We start from the raw sequence: 19,261 nt of genomic DNA on the forward strand, positions 1-19,261 counted from the left end.
TCCTTGCCTGATCCCTTTCTTGATAGGCGATTTGCTTCTTTTCTTGCGGAGAACTAAGGTTGCTGTGGAATATTTGTAGATATTTCCCAAGCTATTCACGTTTGCTCCCTGTACGCTTTGATTACGCAATGCATCCATGACTGCTGGTATCTCTACTGAATCAAATACCTTTTCATATTACATGAAAGCCATATATAGAGGTTGATTCTACACTGCAGATTTCTCACTTACCTGATTGATGGCATTGATGTCATCCATTGCAGAATATCCTTTCCTGAAGCCAGCCTGCTTTTTTTATTTATTGAAGTGTTGCCCTGATTCTATTGGAAATTATCTTGAACATTTTATACAATACCGAAAGCAGGGCCTATAGTTCAATTATTCAACCTCTCCCTTCTTATGGATTAGCTTAATGTTCGCATTTTCCAGCTCTCTGGCACACTTGAATTCGTGAGGTATTGCGTATGATTCATGGAAGGCGTAATACTAAAAAAATGAGAAAAGCTTGACTTGGGACTCACCTTTTACAACAGGAAACAGATGGGAAAAAAATCACACGTTACACTCCCAATAACACAGAGCTTGTCTTTATTCAAAATAAACATCGCAACACAATAGGAGGCACTTCATTTTCGGCCTTGCACATGCCATACACAGCCACAACATATATATGTAGATATACGCACATATATATCCAAGGCATGCAAAATTTAATCAGCAGGTAAAATAAAAGTTTTTGGAGGCCAAGCTAACCTTCGGGGACCTGGATGACCAACGACAACTCGTCGCCAGGCCCAAGAGGGCAGTCGAAGTCAGAGGGTCCCTGGACTAAGGAGCCTTCCCACCTTAGGGTGATACCCGTCCTCGCTCGGGACACTGTTTCGTATAATAAACGTTTCTTTCTCTCTCTCTGGCACGTAAGAACCCCACAAGCTTTCTGCAATACGAATATGAGGCGCCCTTTATCTGTAACGTTATCTAGGGCTACGCGTGTACACAGTCAGTAATAGATTTCAAAATACAATGGCGAAGTAGATACCACCTCACGTTACCATTAAGTAAACTTGCCCAATTCACCCGGGGCGATCCGTGGCCCGCAATTTCGACCGCGAGGCGTACACGTGACCTAGACGTCGTTGCCGCACTCCTCAAGGTGTCCTTGCTAGGCGATAGACACGTCCGTCTCCCCGCCAGGCAGGCTGGAACAGAGTGAGTCGCTAGGGAACAGGTAGGGCCGAATGAGTCCCTGCTGCTGCGAGGCGGCCGGAGAAGGCTGAAACAGAGTGAGTCGCTAGGGAACAGGTAGGGCCGAATGAGTCCCTACTCCTGCGAGGCCACCGGAGAAAGTCCATCGAGACGTTGCCAGCTGGACACGCTGCGACGGTTCTCCAGCCGTGTGGGAGTTGGCTCGGCTCGGATGCCTGCGCGAATGTTTAGTATAATCCACAGAGAGCCTGTACATTCCACCATTAGGCAGTAACCTATAGAAGTGGTAGGTAGGTAAGTAGAGTATAGCGGTACAGTAGAAGCATATAGTGTCCTCGATCGTGACATTTACACTCGGAGCATATAGTCTGCGGGAATGTAGTATAATCCACAGAGAAGCTGTACCGTCCAGTAGTAGGCAGTAACATAGAAGTGGCAGGCAGGTAAGTAGAGTGTAGCGGTATGGTAGAAACAGTGTCCTCGATCATGACATTTGGCTTATGCGCGTTCATTCTTCCCTCAATGCGGCGTGCATTTTTTTTTCTTACGTAGTGTGTGCCGGCAAATTGTCGAACTACATAGATTTCACCTTCGACTCACAGAGCCAGAAGACCATGGTGCACGTGATGAGTTTTGCTAGAAGAATCGATTCGTACTCGTAATATTCCCCCTCTTTCATGCATATCATCTTTTTTTTTTCTTTCCTAACATGGGAATTTGTGCTAAAGGTAAGGTAGGGCCAAGTCAACGGAATGAAAGACTAAGGTTGAAGATAAACATACAGGATACTAAGGTAATGTTGAATTGAATTAAAAAGAAGTTCGTAATTCGCGATTGGTAGTCAGCCTCTAAGATAGCATATACCAAGACAATTTAATCAAACGTGATCCTGCTCAAGGGAAGGAAATTTACCCGAAAATAAAAATGGTTGGTTAGCATACGGCACGTGTTACGAAATCGTGATTGGCAGCTTACAGCTATCCACCTTACAGCTATTTCGGCGCATACATTACTCCTCATGCTAAAATACACGTGTTGACACCCATTTGCGCGATCAATAAACAAAATGCGCAGATTGGCTTCTTACGTTGGCTGACACCCATCATTCTTCGGAAAGAATGATAGGTGCAACGTTACGGGATAAGAAGAGAGCAGATTTTGGGTGAAGGAACAAACGCGAGTTAATGCCATCTTAGTTGAAATCAAGAAAAAGAAATGGGCATGGGCAGGGCATGTAATGAGGAGGGGAGATAACCGATGGTCATTAAGTATCACGGACTGGATTCCAAGAGAAGGGAAGCGTAGCAGGGGGCGGCAGAAAGTTAAGTGGGCGGATGAGATTAAGAAGTTTGCAGGGACGACATGGCCGCAATTAGTACATGACCGGGGTAGTTGGAGAAGTATGGGAAAGGCCTTTGCCCTGCAGTGGGCGTAGCCAGGCTGATGATGATGATAGCCCATTAAAATGTCGGCCCAGCCGAATCCAATCACTTCTCTTAAATGCGGTGGTTCAGCGCGTACGTAACTATATACACATGAGAATATACTTGGTGACACTGATTTACACGACTGTAGCATCGGCTATCCCTGTCTGCTCCCTGAACCTCACCGATCTCCGCCTGTCTCAAAAGCTAACGCCTAAAATTTTTCGTTACATCGCTCTTCGCGCGGTCCTTAACTTGTTCTCCAGCTTCTTTATTAACCGCAATGTTTCTTGCCCACATGTTAGCACCGGTAGAATGCTAAGATAGCACAATTCTTTTTTCTCGACAGTGGTAAGCTTCCAGTCACCATTTGGCAATGCCTGCCGTATGCAACCCAACCCACTTTCATTAATTCTTCTGTAAGTTTCCTTCTCATGATCATGGTTCCCTGTGAGCAATCGACCTAGATAAACATGCTCCTGCACCGACTCTACAGAGGCTGACTGGAGCGAAGCCATCCGCAAAGGCCGCACGAACTTTGCGAAACGAAGACATTTAAGCACACTTTATCGCATGCACATGACGTCAAGAATCACGTGCTCCTGTGCTGCAGCTAGCTTGTAGCTCACAGTGCCTCGATACGTTTCCGCGGTCGCAGAGACCGGATATAGCGTTTGCAGCCCGCACTCGCCAACTTCAAGAGAAAATCTTAGAAAGAAAAAGGAAGAAGACATGTCTTCGCCTGTTAGCCGCACTTTCGAGAAGGGGCATCTTCGTTCATTTCATTTCAGTCAAGCTTTTACTTTAGCCCGAGTGCTAGCCGCACTGGATTGTCAGCGTCAAGAAGAGGGTCAAGAGTACACGCACACGTTTGAAGTGACCCGCCGTGGTATATATAACTTGCTCACTGGCTATGGTGTTGGGCTGCTGCGCACGAGGTCGCGGGATCGAATCCCGGCGGCCGCATTTCGATGGGGGCGAAATGCGAAAACACCCGTGTACTCACATTTAGGTGAACCCCAGGTGGTCAAAAATTTCCGGAGTGCTCCACTACGGCGTGCCTCATAATCAGAAAGTGGTTTTGGCACATAAAACCCTATAATTAATTAATTACGTTCGAAGTCAAACGTAAATTTTGTTTTGAGCTCAGAAAGCAGCTGCGCGCGGCGACCTTCTACGAGTCGCATATCAGCAGAGTTCCGAGGCACAATGATATACACGCGTCAAGGAATTGCGAAAGGACTCTTCGTCCGCGGCAGTTTAGTCTTGTACGTCGCGATCTCCTTGCGCTTGTGTTTTCGTTCGAAGCATCGACGATTGCCTGCGCAATTGCTTCGCGAAGCACGGATAGAGATATATGCGCACTTCATAACGCTGCGGCCGCTAAAAGGAAAGCACTCAGAAGCGTAGGCCGCGAGGACCGTTGACCTTGCACAAAAACAGAAGCGAAAAAAGAAAAAGAGATCGAAGGGTTTTCGGTGGCGTGCGAGCGAACGGGCTTTATTTTACCTGGCCCACGCACTTTCCGCCTTTTGCGACCGCTCGCTCGGCTTGTTCTATTATCTCGGCCATCTCGCATTCTGTTCGCGGGTCGCCGCCAACTGTTGTGCCCTTCGCGAAACCTCGAGACGCACGTATGCAACTGCACGGTACAGACAAAAGTTACCTGTACCTCGCGGTATAGCGCCCTTGTGCTGTTCCCGTAGCCCTGGAGACGGGTTGCGTTCAGTGTTGACATGCCCTTGACATTCAACTCTGCAGCGACAGCTGCCGTATGTACTATCCCCGGTGCGAAATGATTTAGTAGTAGCAGTAGTAGTAGTAGTGCCTTGTCCTGTCGTCTTTCTTGTGTGTGTCGTTTTGCGCTAAACAAAGTATTCATGGATTCGCACCAACTAGCCCGCCAACGCATTGTAGTAGTAGTAGTAGTAGTAGTAGTAGTAGTAGTAGTAGTAGTAGTAGTAGTAGTATAGTGTTGTTATAAGAAGAAGTGCGCGGTAGAACTGGTATACCTAGTAATACATGTAGTAATAATAGCAGCCGCACGAATACAGTAACAGTATTATGCAGTCGAACGCCTCTATAACGAAGTGCGTGAAGCCTCCGAAATCGTTCGTTATACAGGTCACTTCGTTGTAAAAGGTAGCGCACTGTACGGCTCACAATACAACCGGGGCAGAATTATTAATTCGTTACGCATTTCATTGCACAAGCGCTCGACTGTATTAGTACGAGAAGCAATGCAACTGATAGCGGTAGTAGAGGTACTACTAGTAATAGCACCACCACTACAGTAGCAGCAGTATATTAGTAAGAGCAGCAGTACAACTGGCAGTAGTAGTAGTAGTAGTAGTAGTAGTAGTAGTAGTAGTAGTAGTAGTAGTAGTAGTAGTAGTAGTAGTAGTAGTAGTAAGGTTGCCAATTCTCGAGTGAACTAAGTTGGGACGGGGCAAGGGGTGGGGAGAGGAGGGTGTTGCGGCTGGCGACGGCCGACGTTGTAAGTGCCAGGAGCTCCCATTCTGCACGCGCAACGAAGTTAAACAAATTTATTTAGCCCTACCGTGCCACGAGTCATAACAAGAAACATGCAGTACCCGAATAGCACGGCTATCCATACGGATAGAGGTATTGTGGGCGGTCAGGACCTACAAGACAACTGGAACTAAGAAGAAAACGACAAAACCGAAACATTCTTTATATTTATGAGAATGAAATAGAACCTATTAATTAATTATGCTTAGTAAGGTTTTACGGTGCTGTCGACGTGCATTAACCGTTTTACGAACCTTTCAAATGTGTTTACAACTGTTTACGGTTTGTTTCTCTGAGTTCCGGTATATCACAGGCGCTGCTATTCAAAGTGAACCGCGAAATGCGGTCTTCATGCGAGGTTTGAGCACTAATGAGCGTTGAGTGGACTTATAAGCTGCTTTCCGAAGTTGCAGACACAAACATGCGCGTCACTGCATTTTTTGCTAAAGCTTCCCATAGATGTGGACCGATAAGGTTGCTGCTCTTGGTTATTATTATTATTATTTGTTTTGAACACATATACACATATATATACAGTTAACAGGAAAGGGACAGCGAGGAGCAGGCTGGCAACTGCCACCGGAAGGTTGGTTATTACGGAAGTTCCTTGATCTAATGCAGGCGCATATGCCTGTCGCGGAAGTACCGCTTCGGTGAGTGTGCGCTCCGCATCACATGGGAAACATCCGCGAGTTTTCTGTCGCTTCGGCTCGAACACATGAAAACAGGAATATGTAAGCGTACGAAAAGTTGGATAAGTTAGCGTGCGCATATTTTAATAGTACGCTTGAAGTATTATAGAAAGTTTTGTCATATTGTTTTACACGCAACAAGCAGAAGTGCTAGGCGACGTAGTTAAACATTAGTAGGTGTTCGTTACGTAACGTACCTTCTTGCCCCGATTGGCTCTTCTGGTACGGCGAGGCGCCCAAGTGGTGTCTCGTTTCTGGTGACGTCGCTTTTCAATGTCAAAGTAAACCTTTATGTCAACGTCTTTCTTTCTGTCAGAAAGGGCGATGTTTCGCTGTCCAGTGCTTCCGCAAACACACCCACCCTCCTTCTGTCTGCCTGTACATAGCATAGCGTACTTTCAACGCCCGAGGTCGTGTTCGCGGACCGTAATAAATTGTCTCTTACTGTCCAACGCCACTCCCACTGTTGCGGAAGTTTGATCGAAGGGCGCCAAGCAGGCGCCGACCTGGAAGGTCAAATTATATAAGTTCAGGGGAAAACAACACGAAGCCTCGATGAATCCTGAAACAGAAGCTTGGTGGAAGCAGCGACGTCGTTTACGGCCCCCAGAAGAGGGAGAGAAACAAGCCGAACCCCTAGCCTGATCCAGTGGAAGAGCCGTTCGGCTGACACGAATAAGCAGTGGCATTGGGTGGCTTAAGCAGACGACAGATAGTGTAGGCGCCTGCTTTTTTCTATGGCATCGGCCTGGCCGACTGAAACAGACGACAGATTGTATAGAGGCGTGCGCGCTCTATACTGGCGGCCGAAGCAAGAAGCCAAAAGCTGACGAGCAAGACGAAAACGCGGCTCACGTTTGGGCTTTTGTATATAGGGCAGAGGGGAGCCTGTGCAGTCCCCGTACCGAACAAGGTCGCCCGCGAAGTTGTTGGAGAAGGGGTGGGGGGAGAGCGGGGGTCACGCTCCATTGAGCAAACTGCCGATGCGTCCAGAATGGACGAAAGCGTTCCGACGACGTCGGCCAGCGGAGCTCTGTTTTCTTCGCTCTGCTCGAGCTCTCTCTCCCCCTTTCCTTTTTTTCTTATGCCTTTCATTTTGAGACGTGGTCGATAAATAGCCGTCCGAGGGGCGACCTTACCAGTGGACTGTTTTCTATTGTTTAACGACTTTGGTGGGGATTTGTTTTCTGGCCCCGCGCTCCGCTCCCTGACTGCTGCCGGTGCCGATTAGCGTTGTTTTTTCGTCTGCAAGCCAGCTGGGCCGACGTCGTCTGCTCGCGCTGCCGTTGCGCCACTTTCATTCTTGTTTTCGTCTGTTTTCGTTTTGCTTCGTCTTCTGCAACTCGCCCTGCACTTTATTTCGAAAGTATACGAATCGAGGGGAAACGGTCCCCTCCTGGTACACTAGGCTCACTGACGCGGAAAATGATTCCCACCCATCGTAAAAAGGTAGGACATGGGGCGGTATTTATGCGCTGGGCTCGATAAGGACCGCGACGTATCGTGAAAGCAGCGCCCGTTATGCGCTGACGTCATCGTGGCCGCCATGTTGCAACGCGGTGAAAATCTGCACGCTGACACGATCCTGTTATCTCCGACGGTGATATTAAAGCTGTGAATAGAAAGGTGCCACACGGCGTACATGACGCCACTTCCTTAATACATGTATGTATCTGTATACTCTCGACCTGCACTGTCGTCACCCTAACCTTGCGTGCCCAGCACGACCGACGAGAAGCGGCGTCCCTGACCTGAAGTGCAAGCCCTGGTTCAAGCTAATAATGGGGGGCCCAATTCACACACACACACAAAATAAACCTGCGTTTAGAACCTCTATCTTCGTTGAACATTTCGAGACCGCCCGGGCCATTCTGTATCATATGTCGCAACTGCTTACAGATAGAAGGTAGTCGCCGCTGAGTTATTGCGGAAGTACGTGACCTATTCTACAGAAAAGGCTGATGAAAACGTGACGTCACGTCAAGGTTACCACGCAGGCAAAAGAAGGTCGTCACCGACGCGAGATGTGCGCAAAGGGCATTGGCGACGTAATTATAGCAGTTACGACAAAGTTGATGTCATGAGCTTTGTAAATACGGAAAACGAAGCGTTGGCAGAATTAAATTTAAACTCATTAGTCTGTGCACATATATACGTATATACAGACTGTTATACGGACTCTCAATCCATATACAGCTTATTAAAAGAAAATGAGACAGTTGATTCTAAAATTGCATATGGCCTCAAGATTCCTTGAACAACTAGACAGACTACTGTTTCAAAGTTATATATGAGGTCTTAACCTCGCAGAAATGTTTTAATTCTTCTATGGAAATTATACTGATGTTTTGATATAAAATGCATGTGATGTCGCGGCTAATTTGTGAAATTAGGGTCTTAAGAGTTTGTGTGCACAAGCGCTTAAACCCTTCTACACACAAACACGCAACCTGTTTGCAAGCCTGCGAATCACAATAGACTTTTTTTTACTTTTTTACTTTTTTTACTTTAGACATGTGAGAAGATGTGAGAAGTGACTTTGTGGAGAGATTTTGTCCATTAACCAGCCGCATACTTGAAATTATCACAAGAGCATTAGAAGGCAAAACAGACCTTCAAATATGTAAGTACTCGCAGGATGTATAAGCAGGCGTTTATAGAGGCACAATCATGATAACAGACCAGAACTTTAGGCAAGGTACTTATTTTTTCTTACGTACTCATCGTGCCTATTAAACACATAAGCACGAACTATGGGACTGAAATCATTTTAATGGCACTTATACATTTTATAGTGCCCATAAAATGGGCACAACGCCTATTTTTATGCTGGAGCATATTTTGGGTTTTCAGAGCCTAGAACTGCATTTTCCTGTGTTTTGTCCCAGATGAAGGCAATCGATCATTACCACAAACACTTTGTCGGTATAAAGTCTGTTATCAACAGCTTTGCAGTGGACACGAATGCCGATGTGGAAAGAGATAAAACTGCTCTACGCGACAGTATACCAGGTGTTTTTTTTTTAACTGCACTACCTTTTTAAGATTTGTTTGTGGTAGATAGAACAACACTAAACCTTGAGGTAAATTTCCACAAGAAATAAAAATGCCTGACTGAATAATTAACATAATTACACGAATGACATATTTACTTAATTACTTTACGGCAAAAATATAGAAACTGTGGTGCCATCCTCAGAATTCGTTTCAAGTGGATATGCCTTGCAAACCCACTAGGCACAATTCGTAGAATGAAAAAAAAAAACGTGCTGCAAAGTAATTCATCAAAAATAAATTAGTGTAGTTATGTTAATTATTCAACTAAGCATTTTGATTTCTCGTAGAGCTAATGGCCGCCTCATCGAGTAATTTAGCTGAAAGGTTAGAATTGGGCTATCTCCCTCGAGCAATTTTTGAAAATTTGCTGTAGTTAAAAACAAAACAAACAATGAGCAAAAACTATATTTGGAGGTGACAGCGCACTTTTGCGTTCACTTCACGCTTTTTTAGCGGAAATCGTCGAGAAACTTAGAAGATTGAGCTCAATTCTGAGCCCAAATGTGGGGCTCATTTTGGATGCTCAGGGAAGATTCGTCACCATCGCCAATGGACATAATGCTGATAGAGTTAGTCCGAAACTTAAATCTGTCTGCGACGAAAATCCCGGGTTTTCGCTACTGAAAGTTGCCAATTAAGCGCTCTTACGAGCGAACATTCTGGAATTCCATAGGGCGCTGGATCATCTATAACGTTCCGAAGCACAAATATAATTATCTAACTTCAGTAGGTGTTGAGCGTTCTTTTTCTATATGCAAACCAATACTCAGCGAAAGAAGCGCCACATGAAATTCAAAAATCTTGAGACGCCGATTTTTGCAAAAGGCCGGCGCAGAAGTGTTGCGGAAAAAGGAGACTTGGACGGGAAGGACGGTGCTTTATGTCCCTGGCCTTGACAACTTTTGTCATGGTGTCTATCGTGCTAAATTTGGTACTAATCTTGTAACAGAGGCAACTTCACTCGTCCCTTTATCGGGAAAATAAAGTGAATTTAACAAAACAGGGCTTTAATCGGCTGTGTTCGTTAGACAATCCTAATTTATCCTCAAATGCAAAGTGGAAGGTTTCGTAATTTGAGCCTATACATGCCTAAAGGACACAATTTGGAGCCGTATATATGCCTTAAATGACAGCTTTATTAATGCCTCTTGTAGACATCTATAACATCTTTTCTTAGTGCCTAAACATCCCGCTCTCCAGTTATACGTTATAGCGATTTTTGTACAACTACACTTCATGAAATGTCCAGAGAAAGTTTGTAAAGTGTGTAAGCTGGTTGCCATTAAGGCTGTATTTATGAACCGTATCCCCGAAGGTTCCAGCCTTAGCTGAAATCGCATAGTTCCCGAATCGTATAGTTCCCGGACTCTTAAGGTGCAGCTTACAGCTACACCCGTTCTGCTGATGATTGTGCATCGGTACCATGCTCGACAAACTCACGGAAACGCGTCCTCTCACAGAAAGCAGAATCCTTGGAGCGACCGGTCCCAGCCGATGCCAGACCGAATCGCTTAATACAAACACTGGTGCGTTTTCTGCAAGCATCGGTACACTGCATGAAAGAACTGTAACCGTTGTCACGGTGTCTTATAGCGCTTGGGTGGGACAGGTTACTTTCGTATCTTGTCTCCTCACCTTTTGCGACCCTTTCTTTCTCCTTGCGCCAGGTGCAGGGTAGCCAATCGGAAGGTTACTCTTGTCACCCTCTCTGCCACTTTTTAGTCATTATTTCCACATCTCCGCATTTTGTATATCGGCAGGTTGTACTATACTATAGTTAAAACACATACAGACGGTTTGCGATCCAGAGACATGCTATTTGAATGTTTATCGGACGTGTGTGCACAGTGTAGATTAATATCTATAGGTGTTCTACTATGTCGTAAAACAATATATTGAAAGAGGTGACGCTGGGCCCATTTAGAGAGTTAGCGCTGACGTATGCCCGCCGTGGTGGGGGCGCAGTGGCTTTGGCGTCGCGCTGCTTGAATAGTTTGAATGGTTTATTCGCGTTACAATACACGACGATACGTGTAAATGGACCGGAACTAAAAGCCACGAGCATGGCTTGAAAGTGTTTCAAGGTTAAGTCCGAGGGCGCGGGATCGAATCCCGGCCGCGGTGGCCGAATTTCGATGGGGGCGGCGAGGTGCAGAAGTACAACTGTGTACCATGTATTGAGTGCACGTTAAAGACCCTCCAGGTGGCCAAATTTAATAGGGTGTCCCTCATTACGGCGTGCCTAATAATCATATCGTGGTTTTGACACGTAAAATCCTAGTTTGATTTTAATTAAGAGGAAGCTTCAGCTCGGGTGCTCCCAGCTGAATACACGTAAAATGACAACTTGTTTTTCTCGGCAGCCACTGCACCGAATTTGGCGAGGTTTATCGCATTTAAAAGAAAAACTTGAAATATAGTAACTGTTGGTTTTGAATTTTCGATTTAGGTCGTCAATTGTTTTTATTAAAATTGGGCAGAAATCGAAAATCTTTAGAAAACGAAACTATCAAGTTTACAACTTTGTAACTCAACAAGGAAGAATGATAATACAATTCTGTGAGTTGCATCTAATAAGACATCTAAAGCGAACAAAATTGATATGTTACAAATGACTATAAAAATTTAGTTATAAGAAAATACAGCATTTGCAAAAACCTTGTAACCAACGTAACAAATTCACGTAAGATATAACATGACATGTCGAATTCGACCGCTTTGAATGATCTGATGGATGCCGTCTACAGAACCGCGATATCTGTTCTTGATGCAGAGGTATGAATATCTAAACATCGTGCTTCTCTTTTTCTCAAGCTTTCAAATTCTTGAAAATCCTTTTTAACACAATTCAGGATATAAATCGAAATTCCGCTTTCAACAGTCACCAGAATTTAACTTTCTCTCTCAAATGCGCCAAATTTCATTAAAATCGTTCCAGTGGTTATCTCAGAAAAACGTTTTTTGCGTTTCACATGTATTTGAACAGGCCGCGTCGGAGTTGGGGCCCGAGCTGAAGCTTTCTCTTAACGCTGCGCGTACGAATGGCACGGGGATGAATGCACCTGTCCCTCGTTGGCAGCGGTTGCGGAAATTGCGACGCCGTGCTAATTCTGCGTATTTATCGTTTTAAGCACGACGGGCTTGCGCGACCATCTGTGACTATTCATGCAATTTCTGTAATACCACACGCGTCAGCGAACTCACCGCTAATTTCCTTCTTTCCTTCCCTCCTCTCTCTCCCGGTCAACTTTGCTTTCCCCTTTCCCATTACCCCGGTGTAGGGTAGCCAACCGGACGCTATTCCGGTTAACCTCCCTGCCTTCTGCTTTTCTCTTTCCCTTCCTCCTATCGTCCTAACCCGCGCTTCGCTTGGCTTCGGCTCGGCCGTTGTTGGATAGCTAGCATGCTGTTCGCGTTTTCCGGCGTGTTACCACTTTACCTCCCCCTCCCCTCTCTCCCCAGCGTAGGGTAGCCAACCGGATCTTTTTCTCTGGTTAACCTCCCTGCCTTCCTCTCTCTCTCTCTCTCTCTCTCCGGCGTGGAACCGCTCTGCAGGCACACTTTGCCGACTGAAGGCTTGCGTGCACGAGAGATTACAAGCTGCCGAGACACACACAAAAAAAGAAAGGGAGTCGAACGGATACACGAAATAAGTGAGCGCCGGAGTAAGCGTAGCGTAACCATGGAAACCGAGAAGGGCGAATAATAGGGAGGCAAATGAAATTGCGCGTCGCTCTCAGAATGTTCGCAATTGTGCTCGCTTCCCCAAGCGCGCGATCCGGGGTGCATGGTGCAACCCGCCCGGCGGGTTGCCCTTTGCGCTTGGTTGCTCGCGCCCGTTGTATTAGGCAGGCTTGGCTTGGCTTGGAACGCCGACGCAAGAAGAAGCGCTCGGCGGACGTAACTGTGCTTGTAACAGTGTATCGGCTGCGCGCTTGAGGGGTGCACTGACTTATGCGGATCGTGACGATAACAATTGGTGAATCCTCGTATAGTGCACCGAAGAGCGCCAAGAGTGCGCTTTGCGAACAAACAGAAAAAAAAAGGAAGAGGGGAAGGGAGGGGTGTTTCGACAACGGGCGGTGAACGTGACATTTACAGTGGTGAAACGTATGACCCGTGTGTAAAGCGCGGCACTAAAAATCAACTATACCTAATAAGTATCTAACAAGTATATTTCACCAGAAAATCTATCTATCTATCTATCTATCTATCTATCTATCTATCTATCTATCTATCTATCTATCTATCTATCTATCTATCTATCTATCTATCTATCTATCTATCTATCTATCTATCTATCTATCTATCTATCTATCTATCTATCTATCTATCTATCTATCTATCTATCTATCTATCTATCTATCTATCTATCTATCTACCATCTACCATTATGCTCTACACACTGTCTACGTAGTATAGACATGTGGGCTTATGACCTTATATATATATATATGCATCTGCTTATATACCAAAAATATACTGCATGATGGTTGCATCGCAGTAAAAAAAGAACAGAAATGATTGCCACGAATTACAGAATACCGGAATACAAAGGCCGCGCTACGAACTTTTGAAAAGCGCAATTCCTTTCTGTGTGCGCCCGTTCTGGTAATGAGGAGCGAATCTGCGGCACAAACGCGCCTGTATCCGGCCCCGTTGTAATTCTGCACATATTGATAACGGCGTCCATTATTATCGTTATCTCCGGTCACGACCTTGCGCACGTTTGTTCAGGAAACGCCACTGTCGAAATTGAAATGGCTTGCCTATTGATGGCTTCACGGGGCACCGCAACTGCTGCAGCGTTTGCGCAACGTTCGACATCACTTTCACGTTAGAACCACAACGCGTGCCGACTGAAGTGTTCCAAAATCTTTTTTTTTTATTGATATGATATAAGGAGATGTTGGCGCGCAATTTAAGGCGCCGGCTACTCCTTATCTCTTGGGTGGTTCGGTCATACATCACTCAGGGTTCACGGTTACATATCAAATAATCATTTCACACAAGCAGCAGGACTTATAAAGCAACGTTTCCACAGGTTCCAAAATCTTACTTATTTGAGAACTCACATGGCAGAAGGAGGAGGAGAAGGCAACGATGAAATTACCGATGGATGAATGCTTTGAGCGTCCTCTTTGAAACGGGGCGATGCGTTGCGCCACCAAGCTCTTTTTGTTATGTTGCGCAGTGTCTTACCTATCTTTTAACAGATAAAAATTCTCAGCGTCAAACTTTCTGAAGCATTCTTGGGAACTTTGTTTTTTGTACGACTGTGTTGTTTGTGGTCTCCCTACTTTTCTGCCACCAAACCTCCTATCGCCTTTTACTAATCTCTACTGCGGACGTGTTTACTTACCCCCTGCTATCGCTGAACCCAAGGGCTTCAAGGAGGGTAACGTACCTGTCGGAATGTGGTCGCCGAGGCTGGGATTGTAACCCGTGACCACCGAGGGGCACTAAAGAAATAAATATTAAGTCGCGAGAGATTGAAAGAGTGAGCTTCTGAAATTACGTAGCGAGAATAGAGCTATCGTAAGCGAGAAAAAATTAACGAGAGCCATACATCGGAGTGGCGCCACCTACTGCGCTCGTGTAAAACCCCTTAAACTTCGTAAAGTAGTGACACTCTCCTCCTCCGCCTTCACCCCTCCTCGTTTCTCCTCTCTTTCACGCTCCCTCCTCGACCATGGCGCCGCCTACACTGCTCGAGCGTAGCAACGGCGCCAACACGCGCTCCTCGCCACTCCGTAGACGCTTCTCGAGCAAAAATGGCGCTGATGCACGGCTCGAGGGCCCACGTGATGCTATTAGGCCAATAGCGACGCGGCGTCGGCCTCGGCCAGAGCGCGCGAGGAGGAGGCGGCATTCTTCAAAGCGTGGCAGTACTTCACGAAGTTTAAGGGGTTTTACGCTCGTGGTGTGTTTTGTGTTTCTTTCGCTGTCCTCGTTTTTCGCGCAGTTTGAACCTACCTTCAAGTATGAACCAACTAGCCCTCAAGAACGTCCTACCTATTTTTTTTTTACTGTAGTACCTCTCACGTGACGTCAGCAGTGGCCGATTCCCAGAGCAGCAGAGAGCGAGGTCACGCGGGGTTTATGTAAGCAACGTCCGCTTTGGCGCGGGCGATTTAAATTGTGGAGTAGCAGCCGGACCCTTCGATGGCAATTTACCAGGCAATGAACTCGCATAAGGGCATACGGAAAACGGTGATAGCCTTCTAGTCGAATAACATATCGATCTAACTCTGTTCATTATGTTCCTTTAGCGTCCGTTCAAGCGAAGAAAATGGGAAGGGAAAGTCCAGCTCTTTAGGGCAGGCTGTCCCACAATCTCGAACGCTACCCGGGAAAGAAAAAAAAAGTATAGGAAATGAACATAAAGATACACCGCGAACGCAATGTGAACACATGCAACAAACACACACGTTTTTGTTGTTGCCGTCGTCGTCTTCGCGGTGTGTTTTCTGTGTGCTTCTCTTTCTCAGGTGGACCATATTATGAAGGAGAGTGTTACACACTCTTATAGAAAGGGTCGTAGTATAGTAGCACCCAGTTTCACACCCTTTGCTACCTTGGTGTGACTGTAGCTCGCAACGATAGAGTTAGTAATAGCACCGGTTGAACGACGTAGTTACTGCTACTAATTGGTATCGGCTACCAATTCCTAACGCAGTTAGCACAACCGAGTTCAAAGTTCCTATCCTATACCACACATATGGGACGCACTCTGGAATACGCCCCGCGGCTCGTCTGATGCATGCAGCAGGTGCGAGAATCTCTGTGTCAGGTGGCTCTATGACTTCGTTTGGAACTGGTAACCGAGAACCATTAGGTAACAGTGACTCTCTACCGCTACCAACTGCAGGTGTACTAAAGTAACGAATGGTGCGACACTAGGTAGTGTTATGGTGTGAGAGACATTCAAGGGGGCGCCCCCATGTCAACATAATTGCCCTCTTCTCCGAAACGGCGTCAAGCCTTTTATTCCCCGAGCTGACACAAAGGGATGGACTAAGAGAGGGCAAATCGAAGGGCGGGAGGCCGTCGACGACAGAGCCTGACGAATGCACTAATGCATCATAAGGCTCCTTGGGAAGACGTCGACAACCACGAGACCGAAAGGGGTAATTAAGGCCGTCTTAGCCCCCGTACGATTGGCCTGTCAAGCGTGAGAAGCGTTCAAGCTGGCTTCCCCATGTCGACATACCTGCCCTCTTCTCTGAAACAGCGTCAACCCCTTTTGACTATAGATGACAGAAAAGGACGGATGAAGGCAAGAAAACCTGAAGGGCGCAGGGTGGACGGCAGAACCTATTTCCACAGTCTCCTCACGATGACGTCGACAACCAAAGGACCACCAGGGGTTATTTAAGGCCGTCCCGGCCCCCGTGTTAATCAGAACCGCTTGAGACTCGGATGAGAGTCTCAACCGTGTGCCAATGAAGTGAATACAATCACTTCACTTTGTTCACTTCATTGGTACATGGTTGCTATTCTCATCCAAGTGAATACAACCTTTGCCACTTTTTTTTTTCATCATCACTGTGCCCGGCTTCGTCGTCGTTTACTGATTCTTGCGGTGAAGACCAACCTCACCCGATCGATATCATAACAGTAGTAAGTACTACATCTTTCTTTCTTTTTTTTAAAGAGTCTATAGGCTTTCAGATTTTTTTTTTTTGGTTCAGCGAAAGTAAAGTGTGCTGACCCGTGACAGCCTCCGCGCCCGAATACAACCCCGATCGACGCAGCTATCTACACCGCAAGCGCGACCCAACTAAAATGACCTTCATGTACACACCACGCCGCGCGTTGGCCGAGTAAATAGCGCCTCGAAATCGTCCGTCACCGCGCGCACGCAGGCGAGCGCGCTGGAGGAAGGACTTTTTTCGAAGCGGCCGGGAAATCACCGTGTTTACGGTCCGCGTACGGGCACCCGCCGCGCGGGCACCCTTCACGTAGCGCGCGTCCGCACATTAGCCCTTATCGCCTTTTGATTTGCATGTTCCCCCCAACCGCCATGCACCAGCAATGTCCCACGCGCATACGATAGGTGATACTGAGCAACATGATCTGGCTGTGCCGTTAGCGGGTCGATTAGCTTGTGCAATATGCTTACGCATGTGCCACACGCGCGCGCACACACACACACACACACACACACACACACACACACACACACACACACACACACACACACACACACACACACACACACACACACACCCTATATATATACATATATACACACACGTATGTGCATACTAGTACAGGACAGTATCAGCGTCTACCCAATGGAGTGTTCTCCCCCGCAGGCACGTGTTTCAGCTTTGCGTACGTACGCGCAGCTTTCGACAAATCGCCGCCGATCTACGTACGCGTATAATATAACCGCCGGCCTCCGTTGGCTGCGCACAGAGCTAATGCATTCCAGGTTACCATGTCTCCAGCGCATACCTTCAACCTAAACCGATATAATTTAACCGTGCGCATCCCAAATCGATTGTGCATACATCCCGTTTCCCTCTGTCGGCTTTAAAAAAAAAGAAGTAATAGTAATAGTTGGTGGAGTTTAACGTCCCGGTATGATGTACGGCGGGTTATCGGGGAGGTCGTAGTGTGGAGATCTGCATTATATTTTGACCAGCTTGTGTAGGCTTCCTTTAACGAGCACCGAAATCACGGTGTATATACATATGCCGATAGCATGTTTTTGTGACGTCCGCCATCCCAGCTAAAGCTGTGTTTCACAATTCCTTTCACTCTGGCCATAGAGGATGCCTCGAGCTGCCTTCCCATTTTTCTTTTCTTTTTCTTTGCTTTCCTTTTTTTTAATTAATGTTCGCAACTAGCCAGCCGGCTCTGTGGCGAAGGACGACGCACCCCGCGCCAACAGAACGAAACTGGCACAAGACGCCGATGCGTACCACCTGCTCTGCCCTCGCCCAGTCGCAAGATGCACCCGGGACCCCTTGATCAGACGACCTGTCCTCGGCAGTGACCGTGGATGTCAATTTAAGCAAGCGGATCCAAAATGACTCTCAGTACAGTCCATTACTGGTCTTCCTGAACGATGCGACAATGCCGGGTTGCACCTTTTATGTATTTCTTTTATTACATGTCTTACCAGTGCAATGTTCATCGCATAATATACGCTACACTGATTTCGATGGCTCAACATGCTGGTTTATGCACAGGTAACTTAATCCAACGTTTCATAGTTGTGCATTGGATATGCCGTAATGAAGTTCCAGCCATCGGAACATAGCAATTGAACCATTGCTTTAATAATTAAGTTATGCCTCAAATAACACTTCAATGTTTGTTTGTTTTGTACAATTGTACTTTCCGAGGCTAGGGATCAAGGTCAACAATTCGTTCCGATTTTTCTTGGTGCAGAACTGTGCACGAGCATTACAGGGTTACGACCGCCTGGCTCGAAAAAAAAATAATAAAGTAAAATAAGTTGGAAACACAGTGAGAGCTGGGGAGGGAGGAGGGGTCCGGCCGGATTTAGAAAGAAAACCAGCCAGAGGGGTCACGAGGCGGAACACTTCCGGTTACACCCTTGCGCTTTACGGGTCAAATAGGCACGTAATCCTCACTGCGTCTCCGTTGCTTTAACCGCGAACAATGGCATGAGTCGGTGCATAATCACCAGAGAAGGGTGGGCTTGCGAGCGCTCAGGGTCACGAGGCCATCGACGTCTGTACCATCGAACGACGTACAGTGATCGGAATATCGGCCGTAACGGCTTAGTTGGGCGAGGTGGGTGAGCATAACCATTTAAAATGCGCCATGCCCTTGGTAAACGCCGACAGTTGATTAGTGGGCCGAATAAAGAAGGTTCAACGCAGGCAGGTCCGCCCATTGCTAGGCCGTCGAGAGTATTTTCCTAGCTATGACCGGCTGGTACGTTTCGACGCAGTTTGTGCTAACGTGACTAAACATGAGCGGTTCTTTAGTCGAGTTGCGTACGAATAATTTGGACAAAATCAGTTCTGTGGGTGCCCGCAGGAAAAACTTTCATTCACCACGACTGTAGCCTGTGAAGCTACAAAAGAAACCACGCAAGAAGGGTTTCTCAGAAACAAAGCTTCGCAGTAGAAAAAAACAACAAATTCCTCTTGGTACGGGGAAAACGAACCCGGGACCTGCGCCTTCCCGGGGCAGTCGCTCTACAGCCTGAGCTAACCAGGAGCTCCGTAAACGCAGCGGAAGCACGATGAGGACAGGAGTGAAGGTACATACAATCAAACCTCGTTATAACGTAACGGGATGACACGAAATAATGGATATAACGAATTTAAATTCCTTGATGAAAAGAGCGCTACGAAGACAAGG

General features: G+C 46.6%; 1 long non-coding RNA gene across 2 annotated transcripts in view; it reads right to left on the reverse strand.

The window, feature by feature from the left end:
• Nucleotides 1-695: 695 nt before the first annotated feature.
• The window catches only part of LOC135914558 (uncharacterized), a 110,544-nt gene continuing 91,978 nt past the window's right edge, over nt 696-19,261 (reverse strand). For both annotated transcript variants that reach the window (XR_010568339.1, XR_010568340.1), the window contains exon 2: nt 696-1,421. This is a non-coding gene — a long non-coding RNA (uncharacterized lncRNA). The remainder of the gene's footprint in view (nt 1,422-19,261) is intronic.

Source organism: Dermacentor albipictus, chromosome 6, assembly GCF_038994185.2.
Source record: "Dermacentor albipictus isolate Rhodes 1998 colony chromosome 6, USDA_Dalb.pri_finalv2, whole genome shotgun sequence".
NCBI classification, from domain to species: domain Eukaryota; kingdom Metazoa; phylum Arthropoda; class Arachnida; order Ixodida; family Ixodidae; genus Dermacentor; species Dermacentor albipictus.